General features: G+C 44.2%; 1 protein-coding gene across 12 annotated transcripts in view; it reads right to left on the bottom strand.

Moving 5' to 3' along the window:
- Positions 1 to 26,130, bottom strand: part of Rimbp2 (RIMS binding protein 2) — a 217,012-nt gene that overhangs the window by 157,673 nt on the left and 33,209 nt on the right. The window contains exon 1 of one of the 12 annotated variants that reach the window (XM_008853771.3): positions 5,711 to 5,768. The exons of the other annotated variants lie outside the window; for them this stretch is intronic. The gene's annotated coding sequence lies outside the window, so the exon portion shown is untranslated. Of the gene's footprint in view, positions 1 to 5,710; positions 5,769 to 26,130 lie in introns of those variants that run through there. 12 annotated transcript variants of the gene reach the window in all.

The following is a 26,130-nucleotide window of genomic DNA, read 5'->3' as shown; positions in this document are numbered from 1 at the left end:
AAAATGAATTTTTCTGTATGAAACTGTATTTTAATAATGAAATGGAGATCTTTTTTAAAGTTTAAAACCTCATTTAATTTTATGTCTTATAGGGTTTATACTGAGTACAATATTGTATAGCTGTATTAATTCAACTATAAACCTAAAAATTTACAGCCAATTTTGAAGGAGATGCATCTTAGCCCTGGAAATTGTTATTGAATATGTCAATGCTGTTGTAATGAAATGCTTCTTCTAAGTACGTGGTTATTAAATAAATAATAAACTGAAAATAAAATAAAATGAATTAAAAGCAGAGTTGGAATTTTAAAGGAACCAACAAGAAGGAGCCAGGTCACTAAATTCTCAGCTGCAATCTTAGAAACCACATTTAAAATTCTCATAGAAGGTTGGAGAGATGACTCAGTGGTTAAGAGCACTAGCTGCTCATGGGGTGGACCCAGATTTGGTTCCCAGCACCCACATGGTGGCTCACAATGCCTATGTTCCAGTCCCAGAGGATCTAACACCTTCTGGCCTCCAAGGGCACCTGCATGCACATGGTGTACATACATACTTGCAGGCAAAGCACTCATACACATAAAATGAAAATAAATATTTTTAAAATTCTGGTTGAATATGATTCCCTACTTAAGATTCTATGCTCAAACAACTTATCACTCAAGTGCAAGGGCAAAGAGACACTGCCAATCAGGAAAAGACATGAAATTCACCTCAGTGGTATTCTTTGTGGGGAAATGACTATGAGGTGTGTTGCAGCCAAATAAGTGAAAAATAAAATAATGAAATAAAAGAGAAAGCTACGGAATACCAGAAACTGTAGACACTGCCATGGAGAAAAGATGTCATACCACCAAAGGAGTGTGGACCCTCCTTCACCCTCTCTGCCCCATCACCAGCTCCATGTGGAGACTGTGGGGTCCTGTGTAGCCTCAGAGCCACAGGAAGAAGACATGTGGGTCCTGAACCACAAAGCATTTGTGAAGATGTACAGGGAAGAGAGGGGCTGGAAAAGAATGCTTGGGCAGGGCATGGTAGCTCATACTTATAATCTCAGCATTTGGTAGACTGAGGCAGGACTGCCACAAGTTCAAGACCAGCCTGGAACACATAGTAAGACCTTGTCTCAAACAAACAACAATTAACCTTTTGACATTGCAGAGAAGTGATAATCTGTATGTATGTGTGTGAGCATGAGTGTGTGAGGTGCTAGAGACTGAAGACAGGATCATGCACGTGCTAAGCAAACACCCTTCTCCTGAGACATACCTCCAGCTCTTTTTTCACTTTGTATTTTTGAGACAGAGTCTCATTAAGTTGTCCAGGCTGGCCTTGAACTTACTCACAGAGTAAGTATCACAGAGTCCTCCTGCCTCAGCTTCCAGAGCAGCCAAAATGAGAGGCTGTACCTCCAGGCCTGGTACGGGTTAACTACTAACATGTGATTGTAGGTGGCATAACTGAAAATGAAGGTGATGAATGATTCCAGGCAAATTAAAAGGCTGTACAGGAAGAACTGAGATCCCTGACAAACTGGTTCTAGAGCTAACAATGTTACATGGCAGCAGCTTAGACACTGACTGTTGACTGATGTAAGGTGTGAAGGTTATGGATAAGGCAGCAACATCCTCATCTACAGGGCTTCCCACACAGCATGTCCATACTTCACACAGATAATCCTTGCAGTGGAGCTGTCCTGTGTGTCATCAGACATCAAGCAGCATCCCTCAAACCAGATTCCACCAGTTGACCCTTTTCCCCTGAGTTTTGACAAATAGAAACATCTCTTGCCGTGACAAGTTGTCTCCTGGAAGACAAAAACACCCCTGACTGAAAACCACTGATCTGTCATAACAGAAAGTGCTCATTTTGACTTATGAAACTTGATTAGTCAAAAATAGCAATATAGGCACTTTTAGGATCATTTAGATAACTGTAAGAAGAAAACAGTGGGAGACCTGAGAGTGCTGGCCTTACATAGTAAAGAGTGTGCCCTGCAAGAAGACCTGAGTTCAATTCCTGGGACTCACATTTTTAAAAGCAGCAGATGCAGTAATGCATCCATAGAGCCCCAATGCTAGGGAGTCAGAGATAGGCAGATTCCTAGGGCTCACTGGCCAACCAGGTCAGCCTACTTGCTAAGTTCCAAGTCAATGAGAGACCGTCGCAAACAAGCAAGGAGGATGGCACCTGAGGAACAACACCCAAGGTTGACTTATGACCTCCACACTCACAAACACACATATGTACATCTGTACACACATGGACATGTGCACATACATCTATACATACACAAGAGGAGGAGGAGGAAAGGAAGAGGAGGAGAAAGGAGAGGAAGAGAAGGAGGAGAAGAGGGAGGAAGAGGAAAGGGGAAGGGGAGAGAGGAAGAGAAGGAAATCACTAGAGAACTATCAACAAGTATGCTAGGGGAACTGAGGTAGGAATAAAAGCAAGACGGTCTGTACTCATTATACACCATTAGACACTATTGATTTTTCAAACTATGTGTATGCACTTTTAAATTTTAAAATACTGCTGGAGCACAAATAAGGGCATTCAAAGGAAACCTTGCATAGTATATTATATATGCTGCACCTAGTGTATTAACTTACTTGGTACATCTTTCCTCTAAACTACATGAAACAAATAGTTATCATACAGCAGCATTTTTCTAAATGTACACATCACCTGAGATCACTAGGTGTCACAATATTGTCCTACTGCATTGTGGGAACAAGTACATAAAGAATGAATGCCATGGACTGCCTCTAAACATGATAAAATGGGTGAAAAGTATGTCCCTGGGCTGGGTAAATGCTCAGTGGGTAGAGTGTTTGAAACAAAAGCATGAGGCCTGACTGCAGTCACCAGAACCCATATAAAAAGTCATGCATGGTGACATGAGTTTGTCACCCTAGCACTGAGGAGGTAGAGGCAGGAAAATCCCTGGAACTCACTGGCCAGCAAGCCTAGCTCCAAGCTCAGCAAGACCCTTTCTCAAAAAGCAAGGTTTATGGCTCCTAAGGAACAACACCCAAAGTTGACCTCTGGCCTATACATGCACACACACACATGCATGCATACCCATACGCATACACAAACATCCAAAAATAAAATTTTTAAATGTGTTTTTGAAAAGTGCAGGGCTGAGAAGATTGCTCAGTGGGTAAAACACTTCCCACAAGAGTGGGGACAAGAGTTCAGATCCCTGAACCCACATAAATACTGACAGTCCACCTATAATCCCAGTAATCTAGCACTTGAAAGGCAGAGAGACAGAGGATGCTTGCAGCAAGCTGGCCAGCCAGACTAACTAAATTGGAAAGCTCTAGATTCAGTGAGAGACCCTGCCTCAAAAAGTAAAGTAGAGAGCAATCAAGGAGGCTATCTGAGGTCTCTACACATAAGTACACACGTGTAGGTGTACCCACCCACATGCATAGACACACACACACACACACACACACACACACACACACACACACACACGTACATCAAGGGCTGGGTCAGGGGTTAAGGACACTTGCTGCTCTTACAAAGGACCTGGGTTTGGTTCCCAGCACACACATGGTGGCTCACAACTATCTATAACTCCAGCTCCCCTGGATCCAATGCCTGACCTCTGTGTGCACTGTACTCACGTGGTACACATGCATACATATAGGCAATCACTCATACACGTAAAATAAACGGATTTTTTTTTTAAAGTACATCAGGGGCTGAAGAGATGGCTCAGCAATTAAGAACACTTACTGCTCTTACAGAGGACCTGTGGCTAACAGTCTGAAACTCCAGTTCCAGGAGACCCAATGCCTTCTTCTAGCCTCCACAGGCATTGAATGACATGGGTGTACTTACATGCATGCAGGAAAAACACTCATACACCCAAATTTTTTTAAATGAAAAATTAAGATTAAAAGTGTATCAAAGTGCATCCCTCCAGTGTGATCCTCCTCCCAGCAGGGATGTGCCAGGGTGTCGGTTGACACCCTCCTTAGAATGCAAAACACCCCAGTCTCTCTTCCTGCCATACTTGTTATTCTTCTCCTTTAAGGTATCATGTTTTCTCATGAAAACAATTAAGAATGTCATAAAAAACAAGGTGGCAAGACATCATGCTAATCTGCATATTGTAGAAATTTTTCCTATGCCTTAGTTTTTCTTGTTTTCTCCTTTCTCCTATGCATGTGGCATGCATGTTTTACATATATGTAGGTACATATGGGGGTACACATATAAGTAGAGGCTCGAAGTTAATGCTAGGAATCACCTTCAATCTCTTCTCCACCTTACTCATTAGGGTACAGTCTGTCTGTCAAACCCAGAGCTCACTGATATGACTACTAACTAGCCAGGATGCTCTGGGGATCCCATCTCTACCTTCTGAGGCTGAAATTACAGGCAGGCTGCCACACCCACCAGGCATTTATAGAGGTTCTGGAGATCCAAACTCTGGTCCTCATACTTGTACAGCAATTTCTGAGCCATCTCTCCAGCCCCTAAGCCAGTGGTTTATTGAAACAGTATTCCTGGGTCCTTGGTTCACCTCATGAATTTGAGGGCCTCCGCATAGAATCAGTCGACTCACTTCTCTCTCGTCTTCCTGGTTCCCCTGTGGCGTCTAACATTCTACCTGACTGACTGGAGAGCCTGCTCATCACTGTGAAGCATGGGAAACTGCTCTCTGTGACTTCCCACGAGCTAGGATTATTAATTCAAAAGTGGTCCAGACGGATAACAGCTTTGAGAGGACGTGTGTGGCCCACCGAGGCAGAACTGAGCACAGAGCTCGGGTATCACTTTGTGAAAAGCTTTAATTAACTGAACTGTGGAGAGAGATGGGAACAGAGCCATGATTAATTGATGCACCTTTTTACTGAGGCCATCAAATGCTGAGCCACATAAACACAGGCCACCTGCTCTGCCCTATAAACATAGCCATTGAGGAGCACAGAGACCCACATAAAGGTGGGTATAGTTCTGGTCTTGAACTCGGTCCATTTCCTCTGTTTACTAGCGTGTTCTCACTACACTGACAAAATAAACCCTCTGCTCTTCAGCCAGCTTGAACTTTCCACTAACACTGGACTTAAACAAAGTGGAAATGCTACAGTCCCCTCCGTTTTCTGACTATTCATCTGCTAAATACTTCATGATATTATGTCTGCTCTCATCAGCTGCCCTTAAAATTTGGAAACTGTCATCTCCAAAGGAAAAGAAAATGGTCAAGACTTCTTACCAGAGATGTCAGAAGTTGAAAAGATGATGTTTTAAGCCCAGGTCCAATGTTTAAACAAGTAAGACAAAAGCCAGTTTCAAAGGGAACACAATTTTGAAGGATTGGCAACACGCAGCCTGCCACAGGCTCACCTGTGGAGCCCCCATTGTCCTGAATGACAAGAAACAGTGAGAGCCCTCTTCTCAGTCAACCCCATGAGCTGACACTCAGCACCAAAGATCCCACCTTGCTGACGTTGGCCTGGGGACAGGTCTGGAACTAAATCCATAGATTGCAACCAAAATTTAACCACAATTATAACCCAGAGGATTTGGAGATGAGGACTACACATGCAGGCTGGAAATACCTGTCCTCCTAGGACCAGAAACACTTCTCGCTGCCAACCACAGCCCACAGAGAGGCCATGTTTCCTACCTGTTCAGCTTAGTCACCCACTGGGCTCTTCCTCCATCCCACTCAGTAGGTACTTACGAGACACAGGGTCAGTGGCTCCCACTGGCTAGATGGGCCATCCCTCTAGCACACTCTGCACACTAGCCTCTCCCAGACCCAACCCTGATTGCTCTGCTCCGTGTGGGGCTGAGGATTGTTTACTTATTCATAGACAGGCCCAGCCTCTGGGAGTGGCTTTCTGTCAGTCAATAGGGAGGAAATTCAATCTGCAAATGGGGGCTGCTAGCACAGGGCACGTCTGTGACTGAGTCACACAGATGGAAAGTACACAAGGCACTGTGAAATTTATATTTGGGTGATAAGCACAGCCAGAGCCATAAGATACTACCATCTTTTCATCTGTCCCTCTCTCCCCATTGGATCCCTCATCTGACAGGGCATACAATTCAGGGAATCCATGTACCTATGGACATAACAAAGCCTCCATATTGAGTCTCAACTGTAACAAAATATGTCACGTTAACAAGACAGTGGGGAAAAACTGCAGGGTGGCAGTTTCTGTATCAGTTTTTCTGTAAACTTAGAACTGCTTTTAAAAAAAAAAAAAAAAAAAGCCTAATAGTTTTTTTAATGACAAGGAAAAAAAATCTCCCTGCTTAAACACCATTGTTTTGTACACAGCAAGTATCTACAAGAAGCTCTCCTTTCCCGTGTGCACTGGACTCCTCTACATGTGTCCGTGTCACACTAGCCATGGGCCAGGGTTGGGACGCTGTGTTCAGTGCTGCCTCTGCCCTCAGAAGGCATGCAACTCCTCATTACTGGAGACTGCTGCTAAATGAAAGATGTTATGTTTTCTATTTCCATTTGGTAGTGCATAACAGAGCATTAACAAATGAAAATTGAAAGGGAGACTTTGAAAACACAAATTCCCCCAGGAAAAAGAGCCAGACTGCTCAGAGACCCAGAGAGGGAAATAAAGTAATTCCAGAGCTCTAAAGACACTTGCCTGCTGGCAAAATGAAAAAGTGGGTAAAGTACTGGCTTTACTTGATTTGTTCCCCAGAACCCAGATAGAAGTGGAAGGAGAGAACCCACTCTACAAAAGTTGTCCTGTGCCCTCCATATGCACACCATTGCACATGTGCACACACATCATACATGTACATTATCTCCATGTACAATGACATAATAATAATAAATTTCTAAAGACAGTCACATGGTCCTGTGAGCTCCCAGGACGTCAGGGAGCCTCAGCCTTCCACTGCAGCTTTCCAACCCAGGCTATACAGCAGGGTTAGTTCTAGCTGTCCCAAATCACCTCCACATCCAAAGATCTAGCAAGTGTCACCTGCATACTCCAACTAGTGCAGGGCTCTGGGATGTCCCTGGGACTGTCTGTCACTGTATTTCAGCCACCAGGGAAGATGGCAGAAGAGTCCACCATGAACTACCTCTGTTACTCAAGAAAAGAGCTTGGAGAGCAGAATGCCAGGATACCCCAGGACAATGCCTGACTGAGCTCAGCTCCCCAGGAGCAATGCCTTCTCACCCAGGAGTCCCTTGGCAGGTTAATCATCTAACATGAAAATTAATTTTGCTGCTACTAAAGGCCTTCTAGCAATCACATGCTTATGTCAAAAAATGAAGCCAAATTATTTCATTTCCAAACTGAAATCCGATACATGGTGTATATTTTCTACAATAAAGTGATATGGGAACTTCGATTTTCAGTTTTAATGCTAATTCTTAATATTCCTGGGGAAACAATAGCAGACAGCCCTTTGAGCACTCACGAAAGAGCCCTGTGTTCTAAGCACTTTCTAAAGTGTCATGTTGAACCCTTAAAAGACCCAAGAGACGGCTACTGAGGTGGCCTGTGTGTTACAGACGAAGAAACCAAGACACAGAGCTGTGTGCTCTCTTGTGGCTCCTATAGCTCAGAAGAGGCACAGAGATTTGAATTTGGCCACGCGTGACCACAGGACTTCCTCTCTGCCTTGTAACTAGCAGCCCTGTAAAGTAGATGGTTGATACAGATCACAGAGAAAAGGGTAATTACTCTTGACTACCTATGTCTCTTTTCAGTAAGAGAGAAATACCCATCTCTATAATGAGGTCTTTGGACATAGAGAAGATAGATAAATAGCTAGATGATGATAGATAGATGATAGATAGATAGATAGATAGATAGATGATAGATAGATGATACATAGATATCATATGTGTGTGATGCATGTTTATGTGTGTGTTTGCACATATATGTGTATAAAGGTTAGAGACAAATGTGAGGTGTCTTCCTCATTGCTCTCAATCTTCTTTTGAGGCATGATCTCTCACCTGAAGTTCACTGTTTTGGCTAGACTGACTGATCCTGTCCCTGCCTCCCATGCACTGGAATTACAGGTCAGCCATCACACTTGCCCAGCATTTACATGGGTGCTGGGGATCTGAACTCTGGTCTTTACACTTGTATGTCACGTGCTATACCCACTGAACTATCTTCCCAACCCCTGCCTCTGATAATATCAAAGTAAAAATAGCAATACTATAAAAATTGCTGGGCATATTATAAAGGAAAATGGGGCAGGTATATCCCCCAAAGGATTAAATAGAGTCAACATGTCTTCCCAGTACCCAGAGTTAAGGACAAAAGGGAAATGATTTTGCTCACTTTGACCAATTGTACCATGTTGCCCTTGTCAGCTGGTGTCAAGGCTACTTCTGAGCCACTCAAAGATGTGACATAACTGCAGGTGACAGATGCTCCTGATTGCTATCCTGTCCTGATTGCTATCCTGCTGGGTGCCATTCCAGAGAGAGAGCTCAGAAATGAGCCCCTTGATGCTACCCGACCCTCACCTCTAGAACAAGCTCAGGAGCCAGAGGAAGAGTCCCTAACAAGCCAGACATCACCTGCAGTTTGCTTTGTGATGAGCCCAGTGCCTTTCGCTGCAGAGTAGGTATTGCTTTTGGCTGTTGTTTCCATCACCCAAGCAGAAGGCCCCAACTTAGCACCTGGAAGCCAGTAGGGTTCCAAACACAGGAACAGACCACTGCAATGCTGGTCTCAAGTCCTGGGGTCCTAGAAGTGCTGTGGTCCCTGCAGAAGGAATGCTAGGTGGATCACAAAAGGGGATGACTTCAGGTGGGACCACACAGTGGGGACTGCTCTGTGACATTGTGCCATAGGCCCTGGGACCCAGAGCTGATACATCCTAAGACCCAACAGTTAAATGCAATACCCATGATGGTAACCCCATATGGTAAATAAGCCAGAGCAGACCTTCCCCAGGTACAGGGCTGGCCTTCCCCAGATGTAGGGCCTTTCCCAGGTGCTGGGTCAGAAAAGGATACCAGGTTCCCTGTAGCTGGAGTTACAAGCGGTTGTAAGCTGCTTGATGTAGGTGCTGGGAACCAACCTAGGTTCTCTGCAACATCAGCAAGCACTCTTAACCACTGAGCCCTCTCTCCAGCCCCACTTTTACCTGTCCTGAACCTGAGGAAGGCCTGCCCTGCAGCTGGGAAAGGTCTGCCCTATACCTGGGAAGATGCCATTAGGACTGAAAGCTCTCCAACCCAAGTGCTGTGTTTCCTTTCTCTGTTGCTATGATAAAACACTGACCTAAAACCACATGGGGAGGAGTTTATTCCAGTTTATAGCTCCCAGGTTATAGCTCATTACTGAAAGAACTCCAGGCAGGAAGCTGGAGGCATGAACTGAAGCAGAGACCATGGAAGAACACTGCTTAGCAGCTTGCTCTTCTGGCCTGTGCTCAGCCTGCTTTCCTACATAGCCCAGGACCACCTGCCCATGGGTGGCACCACCCACAGTGGTCTGAGCCTTCTCACACATCCAACAATCAAGAAAATGCCTCACAGATATGGCCACAGGCCAGTCTGATGGAGAAAATCCCTTAACTGATGTTCTCTCTTCCCAGATGACTCTAGTTTGTGTCAAGTTCAAAACCAACCCACACACTCATCCTCTCCACTCTCAACAAGTTGTGTCCCCTTCATTTTCATGTTTGTCTGGCACCAATAATGGGTCATAAATGTCATTTGAGTGAAAGGAATGAGCTCAGAGATAGCATGGTGTTTCAAAGCCTTGGAGTATCAGAAAGAGACCCGTTGAGAAAAGGGGTGCCCTGTCTACCACACACACTGCAAAGCTAGAGAGGTGAGAGGCTTCAAGGTCACCTCCAGGCGAACAAGGAGACACAGATTCTAAAGTAAAGAGGCTATTTAAGACCACACAACTAACTCAGCATCACAGATCCAGGCCAGAGCCCAGACTATAGACTCTGCAATCAGCAGTGGCAGGGGCACTGGCCACCCAGAGGTCAGCCAGACACCTGAAGAAGTGGCCTTAGTTAGCCCCTGGCATACTCCTCTACAGCCTTAACCTGTAGGATCCCAGGGAGCAGATGGGAAACACACACACACACACACGAATGCATGTACATCAGATCATTGCATAGGAAAGCTACAGGGCACCCCAAAATATAAGCATTGATCGTCACTGAGCAGACATCCCTAGTTACTATTTCTTTAATGTTTATACTTCTTTAAACCTAAATTTTTCATAATAAATTATAGATGGAAAAAAGTGTTCTTAGGGCTGTCTGGGGAGGGAAGACCCTTGAGGACTGGTGACAGGAGGAAAGGCACACAAAAAACATTAATAATCATAAAGAATTAAGTAAAAGCTATTCCAACATCCAAAAATGTACTCATCCACATCCTCTGCACAGCACAGCAAAATATGCCATCAACTACAAGCACAGCATTAGCAGGACATTTTGGCAGGATAGGTTTTTGAATGACTTAAATGTTTCCTGAATTATTTCCTACACTTTTAAAGAATTCTTAATCAAGTAAGAACTATTGCAGTTCCTTTAATTTTTAAAATGGGGCTAAAAAGATGGCTCAGTCCATAAAGTGCTTGCCTCACAAACATGGGGGCATAAGTTCAGATCCCCCCAAAACCCACATTTAAAAAAAATCCAGGTGCAATGACATACCTCTATAACCCTAGCACTGGGGAGGCAAAGACAGAGGATGCCCAGAGTTCGCTGGCCAGCCAGTCTAACCTTATGGGCAAGCTCCAGGTTTAGTGAGAGATCCTGCCTCAAAAAATAAAGTAGAGTGAAACTGAGGAAGATGTCTCTACACATGTGCACAATCACAAATATATACACACACAACGGAAGACACAGTAATTGTCAATTCCAAACAAACTGAGTTAAATATTGTGGGATCTTGAAGGTCATCTTCAATATTGTTTACAAGGCAATGTGAATCCCATGATCCTCCATGAATCTGAAACTTGAAACCCTTAGGACAGGACTCTGGTCTCCCCCAGATTCTTCAGCAGCCAGTGATTTAGTTGGAGAGTCAGGGAGGGAAGGGATGCTGGAGAAGGGAGTGAGTAGAGTAGACAGAGCCTTGCTAAGGGGTTAGTGTAAGCCTCCCTCTGCACCAAAGAAGATGCTGACCATTGGGGTCCTCTGTAGCATGCCTTTATGCTTCCAGGAAGGAGAGCAGTAACAGTGCACCTGCCTGCTTGCAATCAGATGCAAACCCTCTGCTGCAAGCCTGTGAACCTCACCCCCAGTGTCCAGTTGTATGAAGGCTAGGAAGGGGCTGTGCACTGCACACACACACACACACACACACACAGAGGCACACACATGTGTGTACATATATGCATGCATATGTGCATGTTTAAACTCACATACATGCATGCACGCATTGATTCGCATGTTACCTACACATACACATGTACGTATATGCATGTACACATATATACACTTGCACAAGAACATGCATACAAACAGCACACACAGCCTTTCATTGCCTGGAACCAGTCACATGACCTGCCTAGACCAAGGACCTCTGGGAAAGCGGTCCTCCACTAAGAAACAACTTCCCACCTCCACTCCAGGCCAGCAGAGGGGAAGGTCGGGGTCAATGGAGTATCCTTCTATGCAGAGAGAGGAGGCACGGGCAGTGGAGGAGACACCAACACAGTCACTCCTTACTGCTGCACTGAGATGATTGTGCCTGATTTTTCTCAGCTGTGGTCCCAAAGGAGGTCTCTGCTGAGAGAGTCAAGAATCCAGGATCCCTAGCATGTTCAGCAGGTGCCAAGACAGCACCCTTGAGAGACGACCCTAGGGCCAGCTGTCCTGCCCCAGAAGGGACCTGAGGGCACAGGGAGCATGCTACCCCACACGTCCCATGGTAGAGGGCCAGATGACGTGAATGCCACCACATCCTCCACCAGGGGACTAAAAAAGCATGCAGTCAGATCTTAAATAGTGCAGGCACTGAGACATCAGAGAGGACAGGGGTTGTACAGAGTATCTCGTGGAAGCTGAGATACCAAACAGAGACTCGCCAAGCACTGTGGGACACACCCTGGACTGAGCCCCAGGGTGACTGTGGCAAGCAAGGGGATAGTTATCTGTGATGCCAGGACCAAAACTGAAGGGACCCAGCAGGCATCTGGCATGGGGTCCAATGGGCAGTTCTAACTTCTCCCCTCCCCCAAGAGCCAGCTGCCAACTCCGTTCTTAAAATCCTACAGGGCACATCAGAGCATCGTCATGCCACTCGCTCCACTCTGCAGTCCTAAATAGAGCTGCTTTTAACACCACATCTGCACTGACACTATGCCTCCCTTAGAAATAATTAGTTCACAACACACCGCTACCTTTCTCTGTGGGTTCAGTAGGGATGTTCTCTCAGGGTTGTGACCTATGGGAGGGACCCTGCATCCCCCTCAGTGACACAAGCCTGTTTATCCAAAGAGCATTCTTCTGTCTCAGCATTAGATCGCCCTATGGAAGCACCTGGAAAGTCCTTCAGACACAAACACTGCCCTCAACCTCTGCCCAGAGAAGCCCAGGCTTGCTCAGGGATGGACAGCCCTTCCTTCATCTCAGTTCTGCAAAAGGCCTATGCCACCACACCTGGTTGATGTGGTGCTGGGGACCCAACTCTGCACCAGCTGAGCCTTGTTCCCACCCCCTGAGTGGTTTTTTAATTTATTATTATTTTTATTATTATCTAAATGTGTTTAATTTTTAAGATTATGTGTGTTCATGTGTATCTGTGCATGGCTGTGTGCACATGAGTGCAGTGCCTACAGGGGACAGAGACAGAAGGTCCCTGGAGTTACAGGCTGTTATGAGCCACTCTGTGTGGGTACTGAGAAACAAACATGTCCTCTGCAAGATCAGCAAGTGCTCTTAACTGGTGAGCCAGCTCTCCAGCCCTTGGGTGTTTTTTGTTGTTGTTGTTGTTGTTTTTAATAATAATTATTTTCTAGGGGTAAAGGGAAAGATTTTCCCTAAAAACAAGCATTACTTCTGTAATTTAAAGTGGGCCTGTGCCCTAAAATTACTGGTGATAACATTTGAGCAGCCAACCTTGGAGGAAAAGGTCAAAGAGATCTCAAACAACAGTCATTTCAGGAACAAAATTTTGTACGGTGTGGTTTGTTTGTATTTTTACTTTTAAAAATTCTGCTTTGTAAATGTCACAGGAAAGATGCTCAGCGGAGACTGAGAAAGCCTGAGCCTTGTTTATTTCTGTAAGGAAAGAAGAGCCAGAGCATGGGTCGGATGAAGCCTCTGCCACTGCTCCTTGGGAGTCTCCTGCCACCTGCCTCCGCTTGATGCCTTTCACTGCGACTTCCTGCGGGGATTCTTAGTGTTCTGTGTCCCAAAAAGCCCAGATCATTTCCATTTTACTCTGGAGAGAAACAGACTTCCAAGTGGCATGCAGCGTCTCACCCTACTAACAGGCCCTGAGAGAACAGAGAGCCACATGTTTGCCTTGGGGACTTTGGGGAAGTTCAGAAAGATAAGCCTTTTAAAAAGTGGCTGTTAGCCTGAAATGTGAGGAGAGAAGGTGTAACAATAGTGAGGCTGTAGGTCAACATTCCTGAGTTATCTGGAAGAGCAGCCAGTGCTCTTAACCACTGAGCCATCTCTCCAGCCTCCCCAACCCCAGAAAACATTTTTAAGCCCTAGATGTACTACTGTTCACATGACATTTTCTGAAGGTTGCAGTGTAATAACTATAGCCATGCAGAAATTGTTTACTTTGTGGAGCAGGGCTAGTCCTTCTATACTTCCTTAAAACATGCTGGATCTGTAGCCTGGGATTCAGAGCTTGACTTATCAACAGAAGCTGTTAGGAATCCTTCACCTAAGGTGGTCAGGGGAAGAGAGGGTCTTTGAGAAGACAAACATAAAGCAAGTCAGCTCAAAAGCTATTGATTTCCAGGTTCTGCCCATGTAAAGCCGTCAAGTTGCGGCTCTGCCCCATGCCCTTTACCAGCCTGGAGACCTCACCTGTGCTGGGATAGAATGGTACTGTGGGCAGCTCCAGGGTCTGAGGGTAGACCCTGTGGTTACTAACTCACTCTTCCACTTCCTATCCATGTGTCTTAGTGACTTTTCCCACTGCTGTAACAAAGTACCTGACTGAAACAATGGAATAAATGAAGTGTATGTTGTGCTCACAGTTTGAAGGTACAGCCCATCATGGCAAGGAAGATATATGGCAGGACTGTGAGGTAGGCTCTGCATGGCTGCAGTTACTATACTGCAACCTTTGGAAAGTGTTGCCCCATGAACAGTACATCTAGGACTTTAAAATGGTTTGGGGCAGGGGGACTGAAGAGATGGCTCAGTGGTTAAGAGCACTGGCTGTTCTTACAGAGGCCCCAGGTTCAGTTCCCAGCACCCACATGACAGCTAACAGTAGCCTGTAACTCCAGTTCCAGGGGATCCAACACCCTCCTCTGACTTCTGCAGGTGCTACATGTATGTGCATATACCCATACAGAGATACACACATACACAAAAATAAAAATATAATAAATTGTTTTTTAAACTTATAAATTTTTTCTCCAATAAATTTCTGATTTTACTGCTTGTTGCTAAATAATATTTTCTGATTTCCCCCTTGATGGCTCTTTTCTTCTACTTCTGTCTTATTGTTTTTCTCTTCATCTAGTTCCAGTGTTGAATACTTAAGTTAATTTGATTTTTTTTAATATTCTTTTAAAAGAAAGGGATCTAAAATTGTATGTTTTTCAAGTGTGGCTTTGGCCTAGTCTTAGTATGTAGAAGAACTGAGGAACTATGGCCTGCAGGCCAAATCTTCACCTACGTACACACATACACATACACACATACATGCATATATATATACATACACACATACACATGCATACATACACACATAAATACACACAGACACACACACAGAAACATACCACAATCTCCACACATACATAAATAAATAAGCAAATGCTATATTAGTTACTTTTTGTTGCTATGATAAAATACTATGACTAAAAGCAACTTAAGGATTCGTTTTGATCTCCAGCTCCAGATGGATAGAATGGGGAGGGCTTGGTGGCAGGAAGTTGGAAGATCACATTTCAACCACATACAGGAAGCAAAGAGGAAAAGAGAAAGCAATAAATGGGCAAGGCTATAAACTCTCAAAGCCCACCCCAGTCACACACTTCCTCCCCCAAGGCTCCACCTCCTAAAGATTCCACAACCTGCCCCCAAACAGTGCTACCAATTGGGGACCACGTTTTCCAACACCTGAGTCTATAGGGAACACTTCTCACTCAAAACACCACAAATTTAAAAAAATATTTTATTATTTTTTATTTTATTTTATGTGTATGCATGTATTGCCTGCATGTAAGTAAGTGCACCCATGTTGTGCAATGCCCATGGAGGACAGAAGAGGCCATCGGATCCCCTACAACTGGAGTCACAGACAGTTGCTAGCTGCCATGTGAGTGCTGGGATTAGAACCCAGACCTTCTGCAAGAACAACCAGTGTTCTTAACTGCTGAGCCATCTCTCCAGCCCCCACAAATTTTTTCAAAGCCATGCTGTTGATGTATAAGACTAGTCCAAATAATAACGATTTCCATGCCTCTGTACTTTCTGTCCCCTTTTTGAGATACCACTTTCCCTTCTCTTGTTGAACGATACTCATTTTGAAGTTCCAGGTTGAATTTTACCTTGCCTCTTTTATTTTTCCTATTTTCTATTTTTGCAAATTTTGTACAATATATTTTGATCACATTTAGATCTCCTACAGTATCTGTACCCCCTTTCCTAACCCCTCACCAAATTTCTATACTCTAATATACATATATATGCCTATAGAGTCACATTTGTGTCCCCAAATGTTCCTCAGTGTGGGTTCATCTACTGGAGCCTGGTCACCCTACTAACATTCTCACCCTGAAATGAGACTAAATGTCCCCTTCCCAGCAGTCATAAATGAGACCAAGTTCCTCAGATAGGGTTGGGATTTCTTACCTACTTCCCTGTCTATGCTCGGATTTTGTCTGGCTTGAGGTTACATGGGACTTGGGAGGGTGTCTCTCCCTGGGAGGGAAAGTAGAATGCAGTGATATAAAAGAGGGAAATGGGAATAATAGAGTGGGAAGAATCAAAGGGGCTGTAGAATAGGAGGGCATGGCAGAGGGAGGTAGTATAGGGAGGGATAGCCTTTGGAAAGGTTCTAAGACCTTTCCAAAGGTCTTTAGAAAAAGCTATATGGAAATCTACCGCTATAAAAGTTATTTAAATATATATATAATAAAAATAGATTAAAAGGGATTGCCTTATAACAGAGGGATATTGCCCCTACTAGACACCACAGGCTAGCAAAGTAAAACCCAATGCCAGGAATGGACTCCCTCCTTTGAAACTTTGACCAGAGGTCCCGCAGATTCTCAAACAATACTGGCCATTGTCCCTGCTCTTGGTTACTCACCAGAACTTCATGGTAAGAGCCTATTGCTAGAGACATTACATACATGAGCTATAGAACAAATAAGGAGACATCATGTTAGTGCTGACTTCAAAGCCTCGCCTCTACTGTCTAGTTTTCATTGTGCTGGAAGGTGTTATGCAAGCTATCTGAAGAGAAAATTTCGCATGAATCTTAGCTGTGAATCCTGCGAGCTACCTGGAATAGTGCAATAATACCACTGGTGCAATAGTATCACAAATATTTTAGGAATAACCGGTTACTTTCTAATTGGATTTAAGGTTCACTTCATAGGATAGAGCTCATACCTGACATTGATATCAGTCCTAGGAGCCTGAGGCTAGACAGGTCACAAGCCATAGGGGAGAGCCCAATACTATTATTCTACTAAATAGATATAGCATTAAACTGACTCCTGATGACTTGTTTTACCCATAGGTTAATGCATTTTTTTTTTAACTCTCAGCAGAGACACTTCCTCATTCAGCAGATAGTGATTAACCTAGAGACCCACAACTGGCCAATGTGCAGAGAACAAGAGGCTACAGACTGCTAATCCCTGAATAGCACACCTATATCAAACTTCTGCCTCCCAAGACTCAGGGATCATTGCACAAGATGGGGAGGAAAGATTTTTAAGAGCCAGAGGTGGTGGATGACCACAAGGAAACAGAGTTCCAGACAGTTGGTCAGTTACTTATATGAACTCAGTAATGTTTTTAAAAATTGAATATTCACCATCTGAACAAAGCCAATAGCATCCACCCGCAACTTCATCTAAGCCACAGGGAAGACCTAGCTGGCTGAGAATGTTTTGTGGGACAGAAAGAACTGGTCACAAACTTTTATAATATCTGTGAATCTCTCTTATTCTTCAAAAATAGCTCTAATTGACTTTCTCAGAATTTGCAATTTTCAACTTTTGGTGTTACTACCCTATGTGCTGTTTTAATATTAGTAGAATTATTTATCTTTCCATGGGTGTTTCTATGCTTCTACTATGTTAGTTTTAACTGCCATCTTGATACTACCTAAAATCACTCAGCAGAGAATCTCAATGAGAGATTGACTATACTGGATTGGCCTGTGGACACATGAGTAGGGGATTATCTTAATCAATTGATGTGGGAAGACCCATCCCACTGTCAGTTGCACCATTCCATAGGCAGTGAGTCCTGAACTATGTAAGAGTGGATAAACTGAGCTGTGCCAAGCAAGTGAGCATACACACACTCATTCCCTCTGCTCTTGACTGTGGATGTGTGACTATCTGTTTGAAGTGCCTGCCTTGAATTCTCCATAATGATACTCTGGAATTTTAAGCAGAAATAAATCACCTTCTTCTCTAAGTTGTTTTTTGTCAGAATATTTTTGAAGCTAGAACATTAGGGAATATTCAAAATCAGAGAAAAAATAACGTTGGCCACATGCCAGACCACAGCTTACTGTGCACTGGTTCAGGAGCACAGAGTGTCCTCGGCAACAGAACACCAAATTCCAAGGTGCCAGCTCCTTTCCCCATCCCCATCTCCATTACTCCATTGGACAAGTCACAGTGTTTTGAAACAACCACAGTAGCTGGTGGCAGATTCCCAAACTCCAGAGAGCAGCGTCTTCATACACAGGAAGCAGGCTGCAGCAGGCTAGAGCCTGCAGGGCTGCTGAGGTCAGGTTTGGAAACCCAGGGAGACCTAGTGAAAGCCTGGGACTGGGCTTTTAACCTCCAGGGTCCCTGAGTCCTCTGGCATCCTTGTCAGTAAATAGCTTGGGCCTGCCAGGCTGGGCTCAGAGCTGTCCATCTACCCTGGTGCTGAAACAGCACAGTCAGGTGGAATATGAGACCAACAAAGCCTGCCCTGTGGGCAAGAGAATGAATTTTATTATCTGCATTTATATATTTGCAATCAGCACAGACACACTTGCATGCTCTGTATTCTGCATCTGGAGACAAGCAATTCTTTGGACTTCAGGGAAAGGAGCCACAGACGGTTTGAAAACAGGAGCCAGCAGAATCATATTTCACTGAGTAAATTGACAAAGGGTCAAAAAGCTTGACCTTGGCCTCTGACGCACTCACTCTGAAAGCTAAACTGCCATTTAAATATTTATTGGCCAGGGTGGAGCTTCAGCCTGTGGTCAGTCACTCTGGGTCCTTGTTGTCAGGACCATTATAAGAAAGAGCCATGTTCCCTTCCCAGGGAGGCTGTGGGCTTGAAGAGCATTTTGAATAGTACTGTGCTCAGCTCCTGGGAACATCTTGTGGCCACTATCACTCACAGAGAGTCCAGAATCCCGTAAGAACAAGAAAGCTGACCCTCCCTGCCCTGGGAGTTCACAGACCAGGAAGAGGCAGAAACACAAAGCTGAGATAGGAGCTCCTCTGACTCTGTGACCAACCCTCACTTTCATAGGCTCCATATACCCAGTACCACAACAATAGCATTGCCCTAAATCATGTCTGTCCCCCCCTGCCAGGGCTGGGAGGGGGGCTCAGTGGTAGAGCATTTACACAGCAAAGGCAAGGCCCTGGGTTTGAGCCTAGCACAAAAAAATAGAGGAAGAAAGAAAGAAAGAAAGAAAGAAAGAAAGAAAGAAAGAAAGAAAGAAAGAAAGAAAGAAAGAAAGAGAGAGATAGGGGAGGGAGGGAGGGAGGAAGGAAGGAAGGAAGGAAGGAGAAAGGAGAAGAAAAGAAAAGAAAAAGGAGGGGCTGGGAAGATGGCTCAGCAGTTAAGAGCACCAGATGCTCTTTCAGAGGACTTGGGTTTGGTTCCCAGCACCCACATGGCAGCTACAATCAACCATAACTCCAGTTCCAGGGGATCTGACACCCTCTTCTTGCCTCCGCAGATTTTCAAATATGTGGTGCATTTACATACCTACAGACAAAACCCTCATACATAAAATTAAAAAATTTAAGAGGAAAGAAAAGGAAAAAATTTTAAGTCTCCTTCTGTAGAAAGATTGAAATCTGGACTCATCAAGGCCAAGAAGACTGGGCATGAAAGACCAAGGCTGGTCTGCTCAGAGCTGTCGGTGAAAAACAGAAGACATGCTACATCCAGAACTTTAAAGTTCTTCATGTCCCCACATTTAAAAAGATAAAAGTGGGGCTGGAAAGATGGCTCAGTGATTAAGAGTGCCTGCTGCTGCTACAGATGACCCAGATTTGGTTCCTAGCACCCACATGAGACAGCTCACAATTGGCTGTAATTCTAGTCCCAGGGGATCTGACATTATTTTCTGGCCTCCGCAGGTACTGCTAACATGTGGTGCACATATAGGCACACACAAACTCACATAAATAAAAGTAAATGGAATTTGTAAAGATAAAAATAATAGATAAAATTAATTTTATCAATACTTGACTTAACCAAATATATGGGTAAAATATCATGGTTGTAACACATAAGTCATACAAAAATTACAAACTATTCAACTTTCTTCTCCTCATAGTTTTCAAAAAACAGTGGCCATGTTATAACTATTCATTTATGTTCAAACCAGCTACTTTTAGATGTTCAGTGGCCACATGAGGCAGTGTGCTGCGCAAGCAGGACTGACAGATGGATGATGTGTTATGCCCACTTTATGGTTAGCAAAGGTGTTGAGCCAGGCATGGTGACTCAACCTCTACTACTGATACTTCGGAGGTAGAGGCCAGAGAATTGCACACCCAGGGCCAGCCTGAGCTGTAGAGGCAGAACCTGTCTCCAAAAAACAAATGGAAAGAGAGACAGAGAAAGAGCCAGAAGGAAGAAGGAAAGGTAAGAGAGAAAGAGGGACGAAAGAAAGGAAAGGGAAAGGAGGGAGGGGAAAGGAAGGGAAGGGAAGGAACAAGGAAGGAAGGAAGGAAGGAAGGAAGGGAGGGAGGAAGGAAGGAAGGAAGAGAGGAGGGAAGGAAAGAGGGAGACACTGCTGGCAGAAAATGCTTGGGAAACCATGGAATGTGGAATCTCGGCACATCCTGAGCTTGGTTTCTGGAAGACAAACATATCCAAAGAGCCTTGCCTCAAGCTGTTTCTCTGCTTGCCTGCTCAATGTCTCTGTGGAGTTTCAGAGACATCACCACACTAGGGCTTATTTTTATGCCTGATGCCACTTGAGCAATGGGGCTGAGGGAAGATGGAGGGCCCCTTGTTATGATATTCTCATGTGATGGAGGAGTGGGAGATATGTGATCTGAGAAGGAATTTGAGGCCAACCTGGGCAATATAGTGAGTTTGAGGCCAGCCCAAACCACAGTGTAAGACAACACCTCGAAAAAAAAAAAAAAAGAGGAAGAAGAAAGAAAAATAAATAAAGCTAGTTAATATAAAGGTGCTTGCCTTCAAGTTTGATAATCTGAGCCCAATCCCAAGAACCCACATTGTGAAAGGAGAGTACCAACTCCTTCAACTCTTGTGCACAAGAGCACACAACACACACACACACACACACACACACACACTAAATACATAAACCAGCCATCAGTGGATTCAAACCAATCTGTCTGGCAACACAGAATAGTAAGCTCAGCCGGATAAAGTCTCCAGAGTCCTTATATTAGTTACTTTTCTGTAACTAATGACCAAGGGAACTTATAGAAGGAAGAGTTTATTTGAGCATATGGTTTCAGAGGAATTAGAGTCTGTCATGACAGGGAGGCATGGTGACAGGAGATAGCCAGATGAGAAAGAGACATCTTCAGGAAGATACAGGAAAACAGAGCAAGTAGAAACCTGGCAAGGCTTAAAAACTCGCAAAGCCTGCCCCTAATGACATGCTTCCTCCAGTAAGGCCACACCTCCTAGGGAAAAAAAAAAAAAAACTCTCCAAACAGCACCACCAACTGCGATAAAATGTTCAAATACTTAGAGTCTATGTGGGACATTTTCGTTCAAACCATCACAGTCTTCATGCCGAACATCATTTTCCCTATTGAAAACAGGAGAGCAACTGAGGAGAGAGCAATGGATCGTTCTCCAGTCCAGACACAACAGGGCCTCTATATACACAAGCATACATGTTGGGTACCTGCACACACATGTACTGTGTATCTACATATATGTGTACACACATAAACACACAAAAACATGAAAATGTTCAGCTTCACTTATGATGAGGTAATTGCATATTAAAGCTACACTTAGACACTCTCGAAATGGCAAAAATAACCAACTACAACATCGGGCTATGTAAGGTAAGTATCCCAGACACCCTCAATGTTCTGCAGGGTCCTCCAACAAAACTATCTGGGATCTTGACACAGCAACCCCACTGCTGGGAATTTCTGCTCAACGTGAGTGAGTATTGTCTGTAATGATACAGAAATACCCATGCACCAGCTGCACCAAGTAGACTTGTTTTTTTTTTTTCTTTTGGGTTTTTGTTTGTTTTTTGTTTTTGTTTGTTTGCTTTTGAGAAAGGTCTTCCTGTACCCCCAGTTAGCCTGAAACTCTATGTAGACCAAGCTGGTCTCATTCTCACAGAGATGTACCTACCTCTGCTTCCTGAGTGCTGGGATTAAAGACATACACCACCATAACAGACCCATGTAGACTTGTTAATGATTGCAAAGAATGAGGCTGGAGAGATGGCCCAGTGGTTAAGAGCATGTACTGCTCTTGCAAAGGACCAGAGTTCAATATTCAGCACCTACATATCAGGCAGCTCACAACACTCTGTAACTCTGGTTCCAAGGAATGTGACACCTCCGGCCTCTGTGGGCACCTGCACTCACATGCACATACCCACACACAGACACACACATATAATTAAAATTTAAAAATTAATCACAAAGTGTCAGAAACAGCCATAAAGGCTCATACCCAGCAAGGTGATTAGATAAACCATGGGGCCTTCCCAAAGGCAAACACCTTAGAACAGAAGCAGAAGGAGAGACAGACCTCACAGACCACTGTGTACTCAGCTCCAGAATATATGGTTCAGGATGAAGGGAATTTATGATAATTATTCTTGATTTTCAACTTGACTAGACTTGGAATCACCTAGGAAACACACCTCTGGGTGTGTCTATGAGGGTGTTTCCAGGACACATGAATATGGGCAATCATCCCATAAGCTAAAGGTGCTTACTATCCCTCAGCTTAACACTCAGGGGAGTTGAATGCTGAATTTGCCATGTAAAGCCTGTTCTTCCTCAAAGGAACTACCCAGGTGAGCTCACATCTGTGAGGAGCAGATTTGAGAACTGAGCACCATCATTTGTCTCTCTCTGCTTCCTGACTGCAGATGCAATGTGACCAGCCTCCCTCTCCTGCCACCATGCCTTCCCCATCATGATGGACTCTGTCTCCTAGACCATGATCCAAAATAGATCTTTCTTCTCTAAAGTGATTTCTTTTCAAAGTCATCCCAACAATGACAGAAGTAGTTAATGTGGGAGAAGGGTTCTTTAATCTATTAATTGACAAAAACTAAATATATTTATTGTGGAAAAACATGCTATCTTGACATTTGTGTACACTGTAGAATGGCTACGATGAGCTTATCAGCATATCATGACCTCACTAAATTGATCATTCTTGTGCTGAGAACACCTGAGATCTTCACTCGTCACACTGTCCAAGAGTTTAATATATTGTTAGCTATAGTCACCAGGATGCATAATAACTCACTCCTCCTGTGCAAATGAATTAGATATACCATTAAGCAAGGGCAAAGTGTGAGAGGCTGAGGAAAACAGAGAGCAAGATGGCTCAGCAGATAAAGGTGCTTGCTACCAAGTCTAACGACCTGAGTTCAATCCCCAAGACCCATAAGGAAGGAGAGCACTGATGTCTGTATGTTGTCCTTTGACCTCCACTCACACATCATGATGCATGTGTACACACCCAGAATAAATAAATTAAACTTTTTCAAAGAAGACATTCATGTATATGCCTGGGTTAAATGAGACCCTGTCTCAAAAGAGCGAGAGAGAGAAAATTCTACGCCCACACCCTACTCTGGCTCTGCATGCAGCAGCTTCTAAAATCAAAAACCCCAGTTTCAGTGAGCACCATCACAGCCAAGTCATGGTTTCTAAATACCACTATCTGGCAGAGGAATCAGAAGCTCCCCCAAGGGACACCAATCTCCAGAGAGGTTACAGGAAGTATGAAAAGTCCCTGAGCCCCTTGCTAAGCTGGAGATAAAAAGGGACTTAAGAAAGTTAACTAACATGTGTCAAAAAAACAAAAAAGGCACAGGGAGCTGGAGAGATGGCTCAGCAGTTAAGAGAACTGGCTGTTCTTGCAGAAGACCTGGGTTCGATTCCCAGCACCCACATGGCAGCTAATAACTGTCTATAACTCCAGTTACAGGGGCTCTGACAGCCTCTTCTATCCTCCACAGGCATTGCACAACAGGGGTTCACTTACCTACATGCAGGCAATACATGCATATGCATAAAATAAAAATAATAAAATACTTTTTTTAAAGGCACAGAAGAGCCAGGTATAGTGGCACATCTCAGGCCTCAGGAGGCTGAACAGGTGGATTGTGAGTTCCAAGCAAGCCTGAGACTCATTTAAAAAAATAAAAATAAATAAAAAAAAAAAAAACAGGGACTAGAGAGATGGCTCCACAGAGCACTGGTTGCTCCTGCAAAAGACCCAGGTTTGATTCCCAGCACTCACATGGCAGCTAACAACTATCACAACTCCAGTTCCAGGGGATCTGACACCCTCTTCTGATTTCCTCTGGCATTGCAGGCCACTGGTGTACTTACACACATGCAGACAATACACTCATACACATAAAATAAAAATAACAGAATATTTTTTTAAAAAAACAGGAATCAGGCCAGGCAGTGGTACATGCCTTTAATCCCAGCACTCCGGAGGCAGAGGCAGGCAGATCTCTATGAGTTCGAGGCCAGCCTGGTCTACATAGTGAATTCCAGGATAGCTGGGGCGACAGAGAGACGCTGTCTCAAAAAGACAAAAAAACAAACAAACAAAAAACAGAAATCAGCCCTGGTCCCACCCTCACCTCCCTCTGTTTTCCTGGGCTTCACACCCCACCAGCCTCTTTCCTGGACACCAGAGCTGGCCTCTAGGCCCAGAACCACCACTGCTTCCTGATCCCTTGCATCCACACGAACTCAGGTCCTTCTCCTGGTACCCAGGAGCCCCCTGGGCCTGGTCCAGATCTCCCCTCCCTCTGCTTCCCTGGGCTGGCACAAGCAGGCCCTCCATGCCTTGACTCCCCCAGCCTCATTCACCCTCCCATCTCCCAGGCCCATCTCCCCTCCTAGCCTGGGTACTGTCCCACTCCTTGTCTTGGCACCCCAGACACCAGGGGAACCACCACTGCTTCCTGATCCTTTGCATCCAGACCAACCCAGTTCCTCCCTGCAGTCCCCAGGAGTCCTTGGGGCCTCTTTCCAACCCCATCTCCCTTTGCATCTCTGGATGGCATAGCCACCAGCTGCGGGAGACCAACATCTTTCCTGGGCCCTGCTCCAAGGCCAATCCAACCCTCAAATTCCTGAGGACAACATCTTTCCTGGAGGGATCCAGACCTTAGGAGAAAGCCTGAGAGCATCTGATCCTCATCTGACTTGGGCCTCTGTGGGAACTACTGAAGACAAAAGCAATATGGCCACACCAACGTAAAATCAAGAGAGAGAACCGGAAGCTTAAAGGAACCAGCTTTTCATGCCCAAAAAGTAAACAACAAAGGCACATAAAGTTTACAAAAAGAAGCAGACTTAAACTTGAAGACTTGAGTCTCACACAAGAATCAGAAACTACAAAAGAAATTCACATGTCAAAATCACGGAGAAAAAATAATAACATGAAAAATCAAAATAACATATCCCCACCAAATATCAATACTCCTCTAGAGGAGTATAATAAGAACCCCCTAGAGATAATGCAGGACATGGAACTCAAAAGAACAATTATAAACATGATAACAGAATTCAGTAAATTTAAAGAACATACAAACAGGGCTGGAGAGACGGCTCAGCAGTTAAGAGTATTAACTGCTCTTGCAGAGGACACAAGTTCAATTCTGAGCAACCACATGGCGGCTACAAACCATCCTTAACTCCAGTTCCAGAGGAAATTGAAGCCCTCTACTGAACGTCGTGGCATTGCATGACACAGGTGCACTCACATACATGCAGGCAATACACTCAAACACATAAAATAAAAATAATAAAGAAAATATTTTTTTAAAAAAGAACACACGAACAAAGAAATCAAAGAACTGGGATAAACTTCTGAATGAATTCAGAAAAAAGCTAGAAATATTGAAGACTACTCAGGCTGAAATGAAGAAGGAAGTGAAACACTCAGTAAGCCAATTAGAAATAACAGGAGAAAGCCTCACCAATAGGATGAATGAAATGGAAAACAGTATCAAGACTGGGGGATAAAGTGGACGAACTAGACCACTCAAGCAAAGGTTATGAAAAATTTAAGAAAGCACAAGAATGGAATATGCAGGAACTGTGTGACACCATAAAAAGACTAAACTTACGAATCATAGGGATACAGGAAGGAGAAGAATCCCAAGATAACATCATGGACCAGATCTTCAACAGAGTCATAGAAGAAATTTTTTCAAAATTAAAGAAAGATATGCCCATACAAATCCAAGAAGCATATAGAACACCAAACAGACAGGACCAGAAAAGAAACTCTCCACGGCACATCATAGTAAGAACACTAAATGCACAG

The sequence above is a fragment of the Nannospalax galili genome, unplaced genomic scaffold (genome assembly GCF_000622305.1).
Source record: "Nannospalax galili isolate Female #2095 unplaced genomic scaffold, S.galili_v1.0 scaffold566, whole genome shotgun sequence".
NCBI classification, from domain to species: domain Eukaryota; kingdom Metazoa; phylum Chordata; class Mammalia; order Rodentia; family Spalacidae; genus Nannospalax; species Nannospalax galili.
This window is presented reverse-complemented; position numbering and strand designations above follow the sequence as displayed.